Source organism: Lactuca serriola, chromosome 3 (genome assembly GCF_051521515.1).
Source record: "Lactuca serriola cultivar US96UC23 chromosome 3, Lser_US96UC23_V15, whole genome shotgun sequence".
Lineage (NCBI taxonomy): Eukaryota > Viridiplantae > Streptophyta > Magnoliopsida > Asterales > Asteraceae > Lactuca > Lactuca serriola.
In genome coordinates, this window is record NC_136410.1 from 236,808,875 (window position 1) to 236,828,475 (window position 19,601).

Consider the following 19,601-nt stretch of genomic DNA (forward strand, 5'->3'; position numbering starts at 1 on the left):
CCAATTCGTTTAACAACGACTTTTGGTGTTGTAATGTATTGTATTTTGTCGATAGTCGTGGTACCATTATTTGGTCAAATTGCATGTATTGAATTAGTCTTGAAAATTTTCTGTTTTCAGCCCCTCCTTGTTTGTAAAATTTACTTTTTCAACCCTTTATTCAAATACTTTCCGGTTTGGTCCTTAAATCAATTTTCTTGACATTTTAACACCAAAAATTTTTGAAATAAATATTTTCCAGCATATTTTTCATAGAAAACAGCTTAAGTCCCTGAAATTTCAGTTTTCTCGGTTATAACCCTTCTTTTTCGCAAGTTTGACAATTTTGGCCCAAATTGTAAAATTTTTGCAACTTTGGTCCTTTTTAATTTAAAAAGCATTTTAAACCTTTGAAAAGGACTTGGATCACTTATGGTCCACTGTTTTACAGAAAATCACAGTTTTGGCCCTCCAAAACAGAAAAATTCGCATAATGGGCCTCATTGGGCCGAAATTGTCATTTTTAGCCCATTAAGCTTGAAATTTATATTTTTAATCCTCTAAATGAGTATATTTCCAGAAATTGTTTTATTGAAACTGTTTTGACACACTTCATCCCTCAGAATTCGTGATATGTCAATTTGGGCCCTTAATTTTGTATTTTTCACATTTTAGGCCCAAAATTTGTGTTTTTAGCCCAAAGAAAATTGTTACTAAACCACTTAGCTATTTTTCTTGAAACACTTGGTATGTAGAAATACATTTGATGCTAAAATCATTTAACATAAGATATATCTCGGTTTTTGAGGGGTTTTATGGCTAGATCCAACATTATAGCACACAAAAGCATACATGTAAGCATGGAAATCATACAAGGCATACAAAACACATATAGATCTACACTTTCACTTGTATTCCCCCCCCCACAAAACTCATGAAAACAGAAAATAGGGGTATGAAGCTCACCTTGGGTGTGGGGGCTCGGTTTTGCAAAGAAAATGGAAGGAAAATGAAGTGATTTTCGGCCTTAGCACCCTTCCTTGGTAGATCTCGAGTTTGGTGACTTCTAAGGTGTATGATCACAATTTGGAATAGATTTAGAAGAGGTTTTTGATGGAATGAAATAGCTAGATCATATATATAAGTAAAAACTTACCTAAGATGATGATTAACTTGCAAGATCCTCTTGAAAGCTCCTAATTTTCGAGATTTTTGGAGTGGGGAGGAAGGAGTGTTCTTGAGTGATCTAGAGAGAATTTGTGAGAGATTTGTGAGTGTGTGTGTGTGTGTGTGTTTCGGCCGAGAGTGAGAGGGAGGAGAGAAGAGAAGTGATTTTGAAGTGATGTGCATGGAGGTATGTGAGATATTTTGCATGGAAGTCCTTTGGATAACAATGATGTGGCACAACAAGTCAACTCTTCCATCCTCTTGGGCTTGTGCATTTGGGCCGAGAATTTGGAAAGAAAAGGAAAAAAATTTGGGCCTTTGCCCCTAAGCCCAACATTAGTGTTAATCTTGAGTATGTTTTAAGTCTAAAGAAATGTGGTAGGATTTTCATATTTTTATTGGACTAGTTTAGGTTATTCATGTATCAAGGCTTTTAATTCTTTTCATTCTAGGTCCAACATAGCCCAAAATGTTGAAACAAATAGATGTGGGTCCAATTAGAGCCCATTTAAGAGTTCTAAACCCAAGATAGTCAAATTGGAAGTTTATTGGTCCATTAGGTCCAATAAGGAAGTTCTAGTCCAAAATGGACCTAAGTAAGAACTTCTAGGGTTTCTAATTGTTTGATGACTATTTGTAGTACTTGTATGATGTATTTGATTGAAGTTTTTGATGTCATAATCATAGGTGTTACACACGTTCTTAAGTTCTTGATTCACATTAGCTTGAATGTAAAGTTTACAAGACACAAAATTTCCAGTTGTGACATCATCCCCCCGTTAGAGGGAATTTCGTCCCGAAATTCTGTTTGAAAGCTAGATTTGAGACTGCTAGAATAGGTGAGGGTACTTTTGCTTCATTTGGTCTTCGCGTTCCCAAGTGAATTCTGGCGCACGCTTCACGTTCCACCGTACCTTCACGATTGGGATGCGGCTCTGTTTAGTACGCTTCACCTCCCTGTCCATGATTTCGACTGGTTCTTCGACGAACAGGAGATTCTCACTGATTTCGATTTCGTCAAGCGGAATGACAAGGGTTTCGTCTGATAGGCACTTCTTTAGGTTTGAGACATGGAACACGGGGTGTACACCGTTTAGCTCCGCGGGTAGTTGTAGTCTGTAGGCTACCGGACCTATTCGGGCGAAGATTTCGAAAGGTCCAACGTATCGCGGGTTCAGCTTTCCCCGTTTTCCGAGACGTATAACCCCTTTCCAGGGTGAGACCTTCAACAATACTCGATCACCGACCTGGAATTCTAAGGGCTTTCGCCGTTTGTCAGCGTAGCTCTTTTGTCGGTCGCGCGATGCTTGTAATCGAGCTTTGATCTGGACAATCTTTTCTGTGGTTTCGCGAATGATTTCCGGTCCCGTTAGCGCCCTGTTTGACGTATGCGTTTTTGCTAGCTGGGTGTCACCTACTTCCGCCCAACATAACGGTGATCTACATTTACGCCCGTACAGTGCTTCGAAAGGAGCCACCTTGATGCTCGAATGGTAACTATTGTTATATGAAAACTCGATCAACGGTAGGTGGGTATCCCAAGACTTTCCAAAGTCTATCACACATGCACGAAGCATGTCTTCAAGCGTTTGAATGGTTCGTTCACTTTGACCGTCCGTTTGTGGGTGATATGCGGTGCTCATATCGAGATGAGTACCCATTGCCTTGTGGAGTGACTGCCAAAAGCGCGACGTGAATCTACTATCCCTATCCAAGATGATAGATTTTGGCACTCCATGGAGCCTTACGATTTCTCGTAGGTACAAACGCGTCAGTCTCTCCATCTTGTAGGACTCTTTGATTGGTAGGAAATGGGCGGATTTCGTCAGTCTGTCGATTATTACCCATATGGTGTCCAGTCCATCCGACGTCTTGGGCAGCTTGGTCACGAAGTCCATAGAAATTCCCTCCCATTTCCACTCAGGGATTGCCGGTTGCTGTAACAATCCTGAAGGTTTCTGGTACTCCACCTTTACTTTGGCGCACGTAAGGCACTTACCAACATAGGTCGCGATTTCCGCCTTCATGTTAGGCCACCAATAGTGTTGTTTAATGTCCAAATACATCTTGTCCGATCCAGGATGAATGGAGTATCGTGTCTTGTGGGCTTCCTTCATAACGGTCTCCCTAAATCCTCCGATTTTTGGGACCCAAATACGGTTCATGAAGTAGTATACCCCATTCTCTCTTGCCTCTAGGTTCTTTTCCATCCCACGCAATGCCTCGCTAATTCTATTTTCCGCTTTCATAGCCTCCGGCTGGACTGATGCAATTTGAGTGGCCAGATGAGATTGAATGGTTATCAAGTGCGTTTTCGTACGGCGATTAGTGTACTCCTTCCGACTTAATGCATCAGCTACCACGTTGGCCTTACCTGGATGGTACTTGATCTCGCATTCGTAGTCGTTTAGCAATTCCACCCATCTTCGCTGTCTCATGTTCAGCTCCTTCTGATTCAAGATGTGCTGGAGGCTCTTGTGGTCTGTGAAGATGGTGCACTTTGTACCGTACAGGTAGTGCATGGAAGTCCTTTGGATAACAATGATGTGGCACAACAAGTCAACTCTTCCATCCTCTTGGGCTTGTGCATTTGGGCCGAGAATTTGGAAAGAAAAGGAAAAAAATTTGGGCCTTTGCCCCTAAGCCCAACATTAGTGTTAATCTTGAGTATGTTTTAAGTCTAAAGAAATGTGGTAGGATTTTCATATTTTTATTGGACTAGTTTAGGTTATTCATGTATCAAGGCTTTTAATTCTTTTCATTCTAGGTCCAACATAGCCCAAAATGTTGAAACAAATAGATGTGGGTCCAATTAGAGCCCATTTAAGAGTTCTAAACCCAAGATAGTCAAATTGGAAGTTTATTGGTCCATTAGGTCCAATAAGGAAGTTCTAGTCCAAAATGGACCTAAGTAAGAACTTCTAGGGTTTTTAATTGTTTGATGACTATTTGTAGTACTTGTATGATGTATTTGATTGAAGTTTTTGATGTCATAATCATAGGTGTTACACACGTTCTTAAGTTCTTGATTCACATTAGCTTGAATGTAAAGTTTATAAGACACAAAATTTCCAGTTGTGACACAACTACTACAAAAGGGCGTCCTAAACTTGCAAGTAGAATCAAGTCTTCTTTAGAAGCCCTCAAAAAACGAACATGCTCTTACTGTCAAGGATTAGGTCATTATGCTACTAGTTGTTTAAAAAGAAAGGTAATTATAATAATAATTTAATATTCATGATTGAGAACTCTAATAATCACATTAACAATTTTTTATGTTTTTCATGTATGAGGCGGATGAATCGTTGCAAGAAACATAATGATGAGATGTGTTGTTTCTGTGAGCAAAAGAAAAACTAGATGCTTCATGACATTTTTTGGGTTAACTTCACCTTTTTCATGTTTTAGACATAAACGGTGTATGGATAATTTAGAAGTTTTTGATGCTTTTTAACAATTCTAATATTTTAGAATGAAATTTGTTGATTGTTTATCATGGTATTTTATGAAAAAAAAACAAAATTATGAAGGTATTTTGTGAAAAAAAACGAAATTATGAGGGTATTTTGTGAGAAAACAGAAGTACGATAGTATTTTATGAAAAAAAACAAAATTATGAGGGTATTCTGTGAGAAAACGAAATCATGTGGGTATTTTGTGAAAAAACCAGAAGTATGATGGTATTTTATGAAAAAAAAATAAAAAAATTATGAGGGTATTTTGTGAAAAAATAGAAGAACGATGGTATTTTGTGAAAAAAAAAAACAAAATTATGAGGGTATTTTATGAAAAAACAAAATTATGAGGGTATTTTGTGAAAAAAAAAACAGAAGTATGATGGTATTTTGTGAAAAAAAAAATTATAAGGTTATTTTGTGAAAACACGAAATTATGAGGGTATTTTGTGAAAAAGAAAACAGAAGTACGATGATATTTTATAAAAAAAAAAAAAACAAAATTATGAGGGTATTTTGTGAAAAAATGAAATTATGAGGGTATTTTGTGAAAAAACGAAACTTATCTGCAATTACAGGGTAAGAAAGAAAGTATGCTATCATTTTGGTTAGTGTTGTGTTATCTACACATAAGTTTGATGTTTTTTAACATCGTTGGACGATTTTGCCCTTGTCCCAAATATGGTAATCCTCAAGACCTCAGAGTGAATTATCTTAACTGAAAGGTGGTAAAATTAAAGATTTTGACTTTAAAATCACCCAACTCTTTCTCCATATTCAGAATCAAATACGAATATTCTACAAATTCAACACAATATTTTCATAGTTTTAGCAAAAAAAAAAAAAAACAAGGTTCAATTGAGCTATTACAAGTAATCTTTCATTTTATTCATATTCAGCATTATAGAGCTTGAAGTCAAAACATAGGGCCCGTTTCTTTTTCTTCTTTAAGATAAAGTGTTTTATGCATAAAATCTTTCGGTTGAGACTGAATACAAGTAATAACCGTTTTAACCTTTGATTAAATGGTCATTTAATCAAGTAAACTATAAACTATACAGGGGTATTTCCTTATTGAACTAATGAACTATCTAAAATATGAATAAATGACCAATTTACCCTTCGGTCAATCCAGTTAGCTATACACATGAGTTTCTTTTTGACTTCAACAGAAAAAACAAAAAAAGAAAAAACAAATGAACTTAATACAGAAAGTAAAGGAAATGAGGCTTTCCCCATTTAATGGCTATCTTGGCTTTAATTCCTTGTGCTTTGATGGGTCAATAAACCAGCTTTCTAGGTGGTATATGGGATGCTCTAATCTGATGTACATCATGGTGAACAGGGACTCCAAGAGCCTGAAAAACAAATTCTTGAAAATTAATGGATGGAAAATGAAGAAGGTTGAAAAGGGTTTGAACTTAATACTGGAAGGATTCCATTCCAAAATAAGGAAGCTTCAATAAGATGATAAAAACAGAGGAAAAAAGAGAACTTGAAGTGTTCATACCTACACATAGAAAGTTTCACAAGGGCTAGATATGAATCCAGAGCAAGGTTCTAAATGGCGTGAGGCGTGGCGTGGCGGCAAGGCCAAGCCTCAAGCTTAACGAGCCATGGCGAGCCACGGCATTTTTCAAGGCGTGATGTAAGGCGGCGATTTTGTATTAATTTAAAATTACATTACCACATAAATATAAATTTATATTAAATATAACTACTTATTAGAAGTGTTAGATCAATAACTAATAACAAAAAGTTAACAAAAACCACAATACTTGTATCTCCGATTTGAAAAGACATAACGAAGAGAAAAAAACTGTGTCTCAAACGAAAAAACACGCGCCATAACACGCCATAACGCGCCATGGCGCGCCATATCACGCCTTGTCACGCGTTACGTCTAACAGCAACGTTATGAAGCTTTTCGTAACGGCAAAGCCACGCCTCACGCCATGGCGCGCCTTTTAGAACACTGATCCAGAGAGCTTTGGAACAACGAGTTTCCCCCAATAAATCAAGGAAGCTTGATATAATTTCTGAATCGTTCTGTTTGTGTCTCTTATGCAACCACTCTTCCTGTATCCTAACGTTAACATCCCTGCAATACAAATAATTTCAAAGCATTAAAAACCACAGGTATTGCAGAAGCAGGTGAATTTTCTTTATAAGTTTTAAGGCAGTTTTCATGCCAAAACCAGGCACCAGATGTTGAATTCCAGGAACACCATCTGCTTCATCACCCAAAATGCATCCTATAAACAAGATATTTTTGTAAGAAATACCCTCTTTAAAATAGTTTCATGAACAACAACTCAATCTTTTCATGAGTCACATCATCAAGAGAAAGTGTATACTTACTAAGTCTTAAATTAGAGAGTGGATCACACTTGTTGAATGGATATAGTACTACAGCAGCCTAGCGAGATTGTTGAATGGATATAATACTACAACAGCCTAGCGAGATTCCATTAATAATGAAATGAGCTCAATATTCATAAGGGTGCATAAACTATTTGTAACGACCCGTCTCCGGTATGATGATTCCTTGGTATTTATTTTGAAGTTTTGCAAGAGGGACTCGGCGAGTTCATAGCCTGACTCGCCGAGTAGGGACGGGATTTCGAGCACGTGTTAGCTGGCGACTCGGCGAGTCCATATTCTGGACTCGGCGAGTCTATCCATCTGGGAGAAACCCTAAATCCCCGGGTTGCCCACTATTTAAGCCACCTTATGGCCTCCATTCTCGCCTCCTTCACCCTCAGAAGCTGTGAGAAAACCCTAATTTGTTCTTGAGTGATTTTAAGTGATCTTGTGTGCATTTGTGAAGCTTGAAGAAGGAGAAGAAGAAAGGAGCAAGGAGAAGAATTGTAGAGCAGAGATTCAAGGGAAAACAAGAGCTCTTTGAGGTATTCTTCGGATTTCCTTCCCTTTTATGCTTTAAAACCCCCTCTAGATCTAGTTGATGCTTTTCTCAAGCCTTATGTTGATATGGAAGCCCTATTATGCTGAGATATCCTTAGATCTGTTCATTTAGGAGTTGTAGAGCCCAGATCTATTGCCTTTATGGAGCTATTTTGCATCATAACCCTAGATCTACCCTTTTAAGTGCCTTTCGAGCCTTTATTCCCTTGTTCATGTGTTTGTACACGTAAAGTTGGAAACTTTACGTGGTAAATCAGCTTATTGGACTCAGATCTATCTTGTGTATGTATTGGATTCGAGCAGAATCGAGTGTAGAATAGTTGCATGGCGGTGACTCAGCGAGTCGGAAGAACGACTCGGCGAGTCGAGTCGCGAGTCCCCGATTTCTTCCTTTTGAGCGGTGTCGAGTGGGACCAGTGAGTAGTGGAGTGGACTCAACGAGTTTGAGGGTAGACTCAGTAATGGAGGGACTCGGCGAGTTGTTCATACAACTCGGCGAGTCCAAGGCAATCTTCTTAAGCTCGAGAACAACTCGTCGAGTTGTTCATATGACTCGGCGAGTCGGATGAAGATTGTCTGAGTTCTTGGATCGAGAGGGTACTCGTCGAGTCGATGTCATACTCGACGAGTAGCCACGAGTAGGATTGAGAAGTGAGATTAGAGAATCGGCGAGTTGGCGGCCCAACTCGGCGAGTCAGGTCAACTGTGGGTTGACTTTGACCTAGAGTTGACTTTGACCAAGAGTTGACTTTGACCTAGAGTTGACTTTGACCAAGGGTAAAAGAGTCATTTTACCCAGTGCAGTGTTTAGCATTTGATTGAGTGTGTTTATGGACTTGGAGCCGGGGAGATACCGGAGCAGCAGCAGTTAGCCCTCAGAGCCATTCACTCAGCAGCCAGTTCACGAGGTGAGTTTCCTTCCAGTAGGAACGGGTCTAAGGCCACAATGCCGGCCCGTTTAGCTAGTAGTAGTATCCGGATTGTGATTCGATGCAGTAGTTAGCATGTTTGATGCCTTCGTGGCTCAGACAGGATTTATGTGTGTTCATGCTAGTGATATGTTTATACTATGTTCAGTCAGCTTCGGACTTCAGTCCGATGTAGGGGACAAGGTCCCAGTCAGCTTCGAACTTCGGTCCGATGTCAGCTTCGGACTTCGGTTCGATGTAGGGGACAAGGTCCCAGTCAGCTTCGGACTTCGGTTCGATGTAGGGGACAAGGTCCCAGTCAGCTTTGGACTTCGGTCCGATGTCAGCTTCGGACTTCGGTCCGATGGAGGGGGCAAGGCCCCAGTCAGTTAGCTTCGGACTTCGGTCCGATGTAGGGGACAAGGTCCCAGTCAGTCAGCTTCGGACTTTGGTTCGATGGAGGGGGCAAGGCCCCAGTATGTGCTTGATATGTTATTGTATGGTATGTGGTAGTTTGGGGGAGCTCACTAAGCTTCGTGCTTACAGTTTCAGTTTTGGTTTCAGGTACTTCCGCAAGCAGAGGGAAGAGCTCGGGATGATGGCATCGCACACACCACAGCTTCAGCTTTTATCCTGGGAGTTGATTTAGTTTTTGATTTTGATATGACATAGATATGATACAGTTTTTCCGCATAGTGTTTTTATTATGTTTGGGATACATCACGTATGGTTTTATGATATGACATTCAGATTATGGTTTTTGGTTATATTGAAAAATGAAATTTTTGGGTCGTATTTTTGGGTCGTTTCACTATTGCTGAAATCAACTAAAACATATGGATAAAATACTACAACAGCTTAGCAATCAACTGAAGATTCCAGTGCACTTCTTCTACTTCTCTGCCAGAAAAAAGAGCTATATTTGATTAGATTGCTTCCAAAAAGTCTTTCAGATACCTTAAAATCCAAAGATTTTGAATTAAATCACTGAGTTATCTAAAACGACCAAACTCTCATTGAGATAAAACAATTGGCCTGTTGAGCTTAAAATTTGGCATAGAAACATAATGGAGAGAGGTGGTGCTTACGACAATAACAGGGTCTGTAAGGCTGACTTCGGAGAAGAAAAGGAAAATCCAGTGAGCAAAAGAGTGTAAACTCGGGGTGCTACCATCATAACAGATTGGGTTTACATCCAAAAAGAACACCCTTTTCTTCTTCTTGATGATGATATTATTAACAGTATCATCATGTCCATTTACTTCGTTTAGGTCATGCTTTGGTTGCAACAGCAACCCACCAACTGTTCGACCTTCTGTCCGAGAAGAAGAAGCAATAAGGGCAGCACTAGGTTTGGCTCGGAGCTTCGTGCGCATGAAAGAGGGAGCTGAGCGAAGAGTAGTCAGATTATGAATACCCATATACATACCCATCGCTATACGAGCTTCTAGGCCGTCCACCATCATCACATTCACCCTGCTGCACCTGCAAGTGTAAGTATCTAGTCAATTGATTTGCCGAGGGCTAGATAGAGAACTCATTGGAACGATGGATGATTGTGCCTCTTGAACCCAAGAAAAAAACCGAAAACATGTGTGTGGGATCGAAATACCTGTTGGATGATCAAATAATCGGATGTTAACTCAAATCCCCAACGATCACCTCACCTGTTGGTTGATACGAGCTAACACAGAAGAGCTAAAGACGAAGAATTGATTGGGGCTTGATAAACTTCATTTCCGATGTATTTTGTTTTTTTTTTTTTTTGAGAAATTTAATCCGAAACTACGTAGTTTTGGGGTTAAGGGTACCTAACTTTATATACCCTTATGGGTATATTCACTTTTTCCTATATATATATATATATATATATATATATATATATATATATATATATATATATATATATATATATAGAGAGAGAGAGAGAGAGAGAGAGAGTTAGGTTCAAATGTTTCTAGCAACTATTGTGTGCATGAATGCACCAATAGGAATTTAGGAATAATTAAATTAATAAAAATTTTTATAAGGGTAATTATGTAACTTTAGCATGATAATTAAAATAAAATCTCTTAATTCATGGAAATTACCATAAAATTTTTTTGACCAACTATTTAACCCTAGCCTATCATATCATATGTATTCTATTTCTGTCGCCGTAGGCTCCTCTGAAACATTCATACGTATCCCTTCTTCGTCAAAACACCATCGGCCATATAAATCTCCATTCAATCGCGGACCAAAAAATAAATGTGAAATATCGATTGATGCCTCTTACCAATCTTCAACTATTAATACGTACGTGATTTCTAACATCCATTATGTCTTTTTCATTTGATTATTAGTATACCAATCACAGGGTATCAATCACGATGTTATAAAAGTTGCTTATGAATTCAAAATTTTCTCTTTTTGCTAGCCCCCAAAATAACTACGTGATTACTATTCACTGTGGTTTTTTTATTGATTGTTGGTAATACCCAAAAGAATTACCAATCGTAATTTTGTAAAATTGATTATGAATGTGAAAGTGATTTTAGGTTTTTTAATGGATTCTCAAAATTAATCTATGAATCTTCTTTTTGAATTCACTTATTGTGCATTATGTAGGTTGTGTACGATTTCATTCTTCCACTAACATCAGGTAAGTTCAATTTTATTTATTACATGATTGTACTAATCATAACATGTTTTTTTAGTTGTATCTCCAGTTCCCTACCACCAAGAAATTGAATTGGTAAGACTCTCAATAATTTTTTTTAAGAAACTAAAGACGCACATCACGTGTTCGATAAAATGCATAGTTGAAATCTATGTTTTTTTAATGCATCTTGATGTCGATCATTCTGCTAGAATGCAATATCGAATTCTAATTTTGTTAGAATAGAATCTTGAATTTCTTGTCAACTTAAGCAGTGAATTACCGTAACCAATTTTGTTAGAATAAAATTGGTTTATATTCTTGTTATTGATCTCGATTCTTATGGAATAACATCTTAAATAATGAAACATTACATTCTTTCAGAATAATATACATTGCAAGTTTAGGGATGATTGTTAATGTTGGTTTGTAGAAATTATAGTTATATTCTATTTGAATGTATATCACATTCTATTAGAATTTATTGTTTTATTCTATTTAATGCACTAAAATTTTTAATATTTGAAAGTTGATTATTTCTTCCTTGTGAATTTAGGTTTTGAAGAGGTTGTCATTAATGTGGAAAATGAAGAAAACATGGAGAACGATAATATTTTTTCAGAATAATATTTTTTCGGAATAGAGTAGTGTTTTTGTTAGATTTTGATGTTTTTTCTTTTTTAAAATGTAATCCTTAAACCATTATTAGTCATAATTTGTTTAGAATGATTGTAACAATTGTTTATAGTCTTTTTCTTTACGAACGAATGTAAATATTGATTCTTAAAGAATAAAATCCGTATTCTTTAGAAAATGTTTTTCTTGATAATATGTTGTATAATTCTTTAAGCATGTTTAATATAAAAAGTATCTTGAATGAAACAATATTATTCAAGAATAAAACCACAAATATATTTATTAGTTTATTGTTGACTTTTTGTCATTCTGACAGAATAAAATCGGTTATTATTAAAAGTAATATTAAATTTTAATTAAATTAATTTTAAAAAAATCAATTTTTTTTAAAAATAAAGGAATTAATGATCCCTTAAAATCCGAAAATTTCCTTTTTTTAAAATAGGTTAATTGACCAAAATACCCTTTTGTTGAAATTTGTGTGATTATATGATACATACTACCCTATTGTAATATCATAGACCCTCAGATCATGATTGTTGATTCTATTCATCCGATGGTCCAGATATGTGCATTCTGACACACAATAGTTAGTAGAAACAATATATATATATATATATATATATATATATATATATATATATATATATATATATATATATATATATATATATATATAGGGTTAAGTTCAAATGAGAACACTATTTAATGTGAGAATGTGAGAACACTACTTTATGTTACTATTCTACTATGAATTTAATATGTATAGTATTGTAGTAATTACAATATGAATATATTCAATTTTATAATGCTATTCTACTATAAAATTGATATATATGTGTAGTAATTTAGTAAATTCTAATGTGAATGTTAAATATATGATTGTTCATATATTCGGTGATGAATAATGTTATAAAGTTGTACATACAAAATTTTAATGTGAATATTAATGTTTGATTGTTCGTATATTTGTTGATGAATAATGTCATATCGTTGTATATACAAAATTCATAGTAGAATAGTAACATAAAGTACTGTTCTCACGTTCTCACATTAAATAGTGTTCTCATTTGAACTTAACCATATATATATATATATATATATATATATATATATATATATATATATATATATATTAACTTATAAAAGAAATTCTATTATTTCTATAAATAGATCCAATAAAATAATAATATTTTTTTAAGACGTTCAAATCTCTAAGCGTAAAGTACAACTAATCGTGAATAAAATAATATTATAATTTAAATGGGGTTTTTACTTGGTCTCACATTGTTAATGATCTCCAGATTTTGAGCTCTACCTCTTAACGCCTTTCTCCGGTATATTCAACTTCCTCCCACCCTGACTTTCACTCTCCTTTTCTTCTCTCTACAAACCCTAATTGTCACCACTACCAACATCGATCACCTCATCTGCCACCACCATCACGGCTTACCGCAGTCGCCCACCTCATTACGATTGTCAATATGCTTCATGGTAGGTTCTTATATAAAACATATTGATCATTTATTGAAATTTAAGAGGTATAAATTTATAAACACAATATACAACTATCAAATGCATATGTTATTCAAACGATATTATTCAGCGATTGATCCGTTAAAATTAAGATTCCTTTTTGATCTTCCAAATCTCGGAGCATATCTCGGCCCTTCCCCCTGTTTCGTTTCCTATAGATGGGTTTTAGGGTTTTAAATTATACAAAATTTAGTATTAGTTCTTTTTTCTTTGTGATCGATTGCTATTTTTTTTTCTTTCTAGGTCAATGGAGTATCTCCTGGAGTTTCTCTTCAAGCCTTTGATTATCCTTCGACTACTCACTCTTTCTTTGTTGCAAAAGCTATGGTATTGAAATTGTCTCTCATTCATGTTGGTATTGAAATTATCACTAATTCACTTTCTCCAATGCTCTCTATTTGTTACAAAAATGAGATATTCAAATCTATAATTTCTTTGCTCACTTTCTATTGCTAAATGATGGCTTTGAAACTCTCTGTTTACATTTACTTTGATTTCATTGTTACTGATTCTTGTAGGAGGTATATTATGATTAAGATTCAAGACATTGGGATTGTAAGTTTTTAGTTTTCCATTTTAAATTAAGAATAAAATAGTTCGCTCCCTAATGGTCTTACTTGTAACATTTGTTAATTTGTAGTTGAGTTTTTTTTCGTGGTAGGATTGTTTCATGTATGAGAAACAATGTCTAGGTTTGAGTATAAAGGATTCAAAATGGAAGGCTCGAAGTTTTTTGAGTGCCCTAAACATTTAGCAAATGTTAGTTTTATGTTTGATTTCCTGGGTTTTGATTATTCTGCTCATATCAACACATGTAGCTAGACGATGGTAGTAGTTTATTTTCTTTTTCAATTAATCACAACTTTCCTTTGAAACATGGAAACAAGAGAATGATAATTATTACCTTATTTTCTGATTTAGATGTTCTTGCAAATAAATGGTGTTGCCTGAAAACATTTTGATGGTAGTTTTGCTGAGTGGGTATGTTCATCTCGCTCTTTTCACAACCTTCCATATGTTATCTTTCTTTAAACATTCTTTAAATAGGTGAGCTATGGTATGATGTGGAACACAGTTGTTGAGAAAGCCATGTCCCAATAAAACCCTAAGAGTAAGATGAGGATTACATCTCATTATCGTGACCTCTTTTGATTCGTATTATACTTAACTTGATTACTTGACCGGTGCACGTGGGATGCATTCTACATCCATGTCAGATGTTTTCACTACTCTACATTCAATTTTCATTTCTCTTCTATTTGAGTTTTCTAAGAATGTAACAACTAGGAATAAGGGATGATCTGTCAAGTCTCTTTTTGTCCTAAAAGTTTGTATTGGAAGGATTATTAGGTATTAAGTTATTTGTTGTTTGTTTTTTATTCTCTTGCATCATGGAATTCATTACTGGGCACAGATTAAACTTATTTGAAAACAAATGTCTAAAAATAATTTAACTATCAATGCTTTTGACGACAATTAGTAATACACATGGTCGAGTTTGCTGGTGCCACTTTAAGAACCAAAATGTGATGACCGATGTTCATAGAAGTAAAGAATGCATTTTTGGATGTGTGGTTCTTCCTATTAAAACACTCTGTACAAATCAATAAAGCATGTGTAGTGTGGACATATGTTCTTTCGGTTATTAAATAGAGTTCAGATTGTAAAACATTTTTTATGGTTTTTTGTCGGAATGAGTTTCTGATCTTGAGATTTTTTGTAGGTTTTTAAGGTTCAAGAATAGTTAAGAAAAGTTTTAGAAGAAATCATTTAGAGAGGTATATGCTCTGCTAAGATAATGAATAATATTTTCTTTCATCAAAACATCAGAAGTAGGTAGTATGTTGTTGAATTTTAGAAAATGAAATTTAGAGAAATGACATTGCTTTAACCCTGATTTAGTCGAATGGTGTGTTATTTGCTACTCCTACACGACAATGTTTCCATAGTTAAATCCAAAGCTCCCAACTTTAAGTGACGAAAAAGATTATTCTGTAGACTATAAAAACTTAATCCAATATTTTAAATTTACAGGATTAACTTCTTGATGTATGTATGCCTTTGATATATAATTTGCCATTATTTTTTTTCTGTTGTGCAATTTAGGGATACTTTAATGTATAAATATGCATGAGAGATTAATTATTTCATGCATTTATTGTATTAGTGTTTACACGCATTTTAATTTAATTTTGGATCTTTATATTTATCAATATATATAATTGATGTGTAAAATCCGAAAGTAAATTTAATACTATTTTTAAAGAAAATGAATTATTAAATGGTGGTTCAATTTGATTTTTATTGTGCTTTATTGTTTATTTTGTTTATATTCCTCGAAAAATAAAAATTCATAGCATATAAGTTTTTTTTTTTGAAAGAGCCTTAGCATATAAGTTAATTTAAATGTTTCTTCTTTTTAGTTTATTTATAGTGTTTTGGTTGTTCGTAATCAAATGGACCATGTTAGGGATGAGCATATGGATCGGGGAATCGGTACCGGAACCCGATGGAACCGGTCGGGCCGGGATCGGGAGGTTATTTTTGTGGATTTTTGAAACCGAACCGTTAGAACCGGCAAAAACCAGAACTGTATGATGCTATTTTTCGAGGACCGGTTCCAATATTTGAAGACACGACAAGATCCGGTAGGAACCGGGAACCAGTAGAACCGGCGGTCCGTTCGGTTCCTATTTTCAATCAAGTTCGGTTTCCGGGCCGGTTCCAACCGGGTCGGTTCCTTTGCTCATCCATAGATTATGTATTGGTCCAATAAAAAATATATGGATGATTAATATTAAATATCCATCGGCTAAAATTTATTCATCAAATGTTCAACTTATTTATCTTGTATTAGTTAACTGCAGTAAATTGGATTTGGTTGATTGATGTCTTTCCCAAAAAAAAAGTGATTATTTGAGAGAAACTATTATCCACCGCTGCTTTGCGCGGGTATATATATATATATATATATATATATATATATATATATATATATATATATAGTGTTCTAAAAGGCGTGCTATGGCGTGAGGCGTGGCTTCGCCATTACGAAAAGCTTCATAACGTTGCTGTTAGGCGTAACGCGTGGCAAGGCGTGATATGGCGTGTTATGGCGCGTGTTTTTTCGTTTGAGACACAGTTTTTTTCTCTTCGTTATGTTTTTTCAAATCGGAGATACAAGTATTGTGGTTTTTGTTAACTTTTTGTTATTAGTTATTGATCTAACACTTCTAATAAGTAGTTATATTTAATATAAATTTATATTTATGTGGTAATATAACTTTAAATTAATACAAAATCGCCGCCTTACATCACGCCTTGAAAAACGCCGTCGCTCGTCATGGCTCGTTAAGCTTGAGGCTTGGCCTTGCCGCCACGCCACGCCTCACGCCATTTAGAACCTTATATATATATATATATATATATATATATATATATATATATATATATATATATATATATATATATATATAGGGAAGGGTTATATGGAAAATAAACAATTAGGGCAACACATGTTGGAACCAATGAAAGCATGACAACACATCACTTTGGAATAACTACATAAATAACTTCCATAGTACATTGCTTATGAATAAAGAAATGGACACGTGTCACTTGATCATTGGTTCCAGCATATGTTGTCCTAGTTATTTGTTTTCCATAGAACTCAATCCTATATATATATATATATATATATATATATATATATATATATATATATATAAACCTTAATTTTCTGGTGCCTTCTAAATCAAAATCGCACCCTTCTATAGACTCCACGTCATCTATTTTTGGACAGACGCAATGTTCCATAATTTCGATTAACACTCTTCTTTCTCCCTCTTCGAAACTATCCGACACACATGTTCAACACTTTGGAGAATCGTTACCTTGATGTTTCAGCCATTTGAAACCGCCCCATTCCACTGTTTCCCTCCGCCGAAAACCATCATCCCCGTCTAATAAATCCCAAACCTTTATTCTAACCCATGGAGGGTGAAAATCGAGAGCTACAGAGAGTGAAGCCTGGTCAACCAGTTTATTTTTCGGGGACTGGTCCACGTTTTCTCTATTTAATCCCCATCGATCGTCTGAATCCTTTTTATTCCATCGATACCATCACCACGACCCATTTCCCGATTAATCATCGTTAGCATCATAATTCGTCAAATCGATCTAAATGCTTAAGTTTCTTCTTCTCAATTTCAATCGCCAACACCAATATCTATGCCTATTTTATTTGAATTTCTGGTGGAAGAGAACAACAAGCGTCAGTGGTGTCGATCAGTGGCTTTGAGTATATCGTTGAATCAATTTACAGCGATGAAGACTTTCAAAGTCGTTCCTTATGGTGCTTATGTTCGATTCGGGTATGTATAATTACACATTAATATCTACAGAACCCTAATTTGATTTTAATTTTAATTTCGACTTTTGTTATTGTTGTTTAGGATTAATCCAAGATTGGATGTTAAAACCCTAAATTATCCGATGGATATCAAATTGTGAATACCAATGTAGAGAACTCTCATTTAGGCTTACTGACTTTCTACCGTTAACACCAAGCAAGCATCCTTGGTTGCACTACCAAGAAAAGATTCCTACAAATAAGGGAACATAAACATGCTACTGCAATTCTGGAAATCTTTCTCCTTTGCAAGTACTAAGTGGACAAGTTTATATTGAAAATTTTAAGCATTAATGTCATAATAACATTTTTACTGATTTCACAGGCTTCAAGGAAGGTTGTTTGTTATCGTTGGTTTGTTTCCTTTTATTTTTCCTGTGTGACCTAATTCTCATTAGTTTCATGAACTTTCTGTATTTGATTTTTACAAAATTCTGAACATGATACAATAAACATAATTGGGACATGTTGTGATGTTGGACCATAAAGGCAAAAATCTATCTTTTTTTTTAAAATGATTCAGGCTTATCCCAACATTTATGGTCCTTCACAGGATCTCCCATATGGGAACCACAGACGATGCCACACCATTATTTTGTATCTTTCTACTTTCTAGGTTACAAGCTGTCCACATCAGTAAAAGAAAATGTAAATTGGCTGCTATTGTGATTAGATAGTGAGTTAGGTTGCCTATATTGGTTAAAACAAGTAAATATGTTGCTATTTTTATTGGTTTCAGATTGCAAGTTGTCCATATTGGTAAAGAATGTGAGTTGGTATCTGTATAAGTATAAACAGGTAAATGTGTTGTTATTTGTTTGTTTTCAGGTTACAAATTGTCTATAATGGACTAATGGCCACCACTTTGACTCCTTTACCAATATGGGAAATTTTACACCGTTATTTTGAAGAATGACAATTTTTTGTCCGTAGAGGTTGAAAAGGGAAACATTCTTTATATGAGATTCAAGGGGAAAATTCAATCTATTTACAGTTTATGCCCTTTTCTTTTAAAAAATGATCAAATTTGGAAACTATTTGTATTTATATTTCCATAATTATGAAAAACCACCCATTCATGTAAATGATATGATTTCTACTTTTCAAAAACTGATATCTGTATGTTAATGTCAAAAAACAAAAAATAAGAAGCTTGTAGATATCATTGGCGAGTCTATGTGTATAGAAGGTGGGTCACTTGACCCACCTTTTTTCCCATCTTTTATAAGAGATTATAAATAATTATAAATTGTGACTTATCTTAAAAACTTGGAGTGAACCACCTAAATGTTTTTGGCAACAAAATATATATAAATCAAAATTTCAAAAGCTCACATTTTATGTTTTAATAGGCACCGAAATCATTTAAGGTATAATCCAATAAAAAAAATATTCCAATACAAGTTAAAGATAATAAGATAAATACAAGAAAAAAGAAAAAAACAAACAATAAAAAAAATTTGTTCTCAACACGTTGTTCTTCTCCTGCTTCAAGGTATACGTTAATACCGTGATACACAATTACACAAATCGAAAATTCATCGCCGTCCGTCGGCCCTGACCCCACAACTAATATCAAGATACAAGACCTCATTTAATACAATTATAAATACTTGAAATTTCTTTTTTGGTTATACAACCCGACCCGAACTTGCAACTAGTATTTTTTTTACCATTTTTTTGGTTTCACTTAAATAGTGAACCACATGATTTTACGTTCTAGACTCGCCACTGGATATCAGTAGAAGATAGGGATTTCTTGCTTAAGTTTGGTTAAAGTTTGCCATTTTCTTGATTATTCACTTAATAATTACTGTTTCATTCTTTCTTTCACATGTAACTGATCTACAGAACGTGTTTAGTATAGAGGGTCATGTTAATTGGATTGATGCAACTGATAGTACTTTTGGTTTTTTAAGAAAAATATTATTTCCCATGAAACT

At 34.9% G+C, this 19,601-nt stretch overlaps 2 long non-coding RNA genes across 3 annotated transcripts; one reads left to right on the forward strand and one right to left on the reverse strand.

Moving 5' to 3' along the window:
- Positions 1–9,248: 9,248 nt before the first annotated feature.
- On the reverse strand, positions 9,249–10,193 carry LOC145094838 (uncharacterized). Its single transcript, XR_013703594.1, has 3 exons — positions 10,047–10,193; positions 9,523–9,919; positions 9,249–9,334 (listed from the first exon to the last, which is right to left on the reverse strand). It is a non-coding gene; the product is annotated as an uncharacterized LOC145094838 (long non-coding RNA).
- A 2,843-nt stretch (positions 10,194–13,036) lies between these two features.
- Positions 13,037–15,316, forward strand: LOC145094839 (uncharacterized). Of its 2 annotated transcripts, XR_013703596.1 has the most exons (4): positions 13,037–13,205; positions 13,491–13,574; positions 14,169–14,228; positions 14,295–15,316. It is a non-coding gene; the product is annotated as an uncharacterized LOC145094839 (long non-coding RNA). The 2 variants fall into 2 exon arrangements; XR_013703595.1 differs by having other exon boundaries at positions 14,169–15,316.
- The last annotated feature ends 4,285 nt before the right edge of the window (positions 15,317–19,601 follow it).